Here is a 1,085-nt window from a genome sequence, read left to right as displayed (position 1 = left end):
ACCCTTCAAGATTGTGTGTAAACTTGGAGAGGTCAATTATTTAGTGGACTTGGGCAATCCCAAGGAGGCCCCTAAGGTCTATCACACTAAACGACTGAAGGCCTATGTTTCCAGACCAGAACCAGGAGCTTTGCTTCTAGCCTCTTAACAAGAGGAGGAGGAGAGTGAGCCTCTCCCTGATCTCATCATGGGACAACCTTCAGATAAGAATATTGAAGGAGTAAAACTCTCTTCAGATCTGACTCTGCAACAACAGGAGTGGTGAAAGGCTCTGTTGACTCAGTTTGCCTCCCTGTTCTCACTGACACCTTCTCACTGGTGACAGTCTCCCTGTCAAAAGCACGGGTTACAGAATGTCAGATCATGTAAGATCCCACATAAAGGAAGAGGTCAATAAGATGCTTGATCTTGAGGATATTGAGCCATCTACAATCCATAATCCATCGGCTAGTCAAGTTGTACTAGTACCAAAAGCAGGAACCAAAGAAATGGGATTCTGTGTGGACTATAGAGCTCTTAATGCAGTCACCACGACTGATACACATGCTTTATCCAGGACAGATGAGCTTGTGGGCAAACTTGGTTCAGCCACGTTCCTCAGTACATTTGACCTAACCTCAAGCTATTGGCAAATAGCTCTGACAGACCATGCCAAGGAGAAAACTGCATTTCCCACCCTGGGAGGCCTCTACCAGTTTAACATTATGCCTTTTGGACATAGAAATGCCTGTGTTACATGTCGGAGGATGGTGAATCAATTGCTGAATGGGTTAGAGGACTTCTGCATGGCATATTTGGATGACATTGCAGTGTTCAGACCCACTTGGGAAGAGCATCTTCACCACCTAGGATATGTTTTTCAGGCTCTGGAAAAGACCCATCTGACCTTAAAGGCTAGCAAATGTCAAATTGGTCAGAATAAATTGGTCTACCTTGGACACGAGGTAGGAGGAGGTGAAATAGGGCCATTGCCTAGCAAAGTACAAGCTGAACAAGACTGGGTCACCCTTAATACTCAGACCCAAGTGAGAGCCTTCCTTGGTCTCACTGAGTATTACATGAGCTTCATAGAGAACTATTGGACA

This window comes from Ambystoma mexicanum, chromosome 3q (genome assembly GCF_040938575.1).
Source record: "Ambystoma mexicanum isolate Mex_15411 chromosome 3q, UKY_AmexF1_1, whole genome shotgun sequence".
Lineage (NCBI taxonomy): Eukaryota > Metazoa > Chordata > Amphibia > Caudata > Ambystomatidae > Ambystoma > Ambystoma mexicanum.
This window is presented reverse-complemented; position numbering follows the sequence as displayed.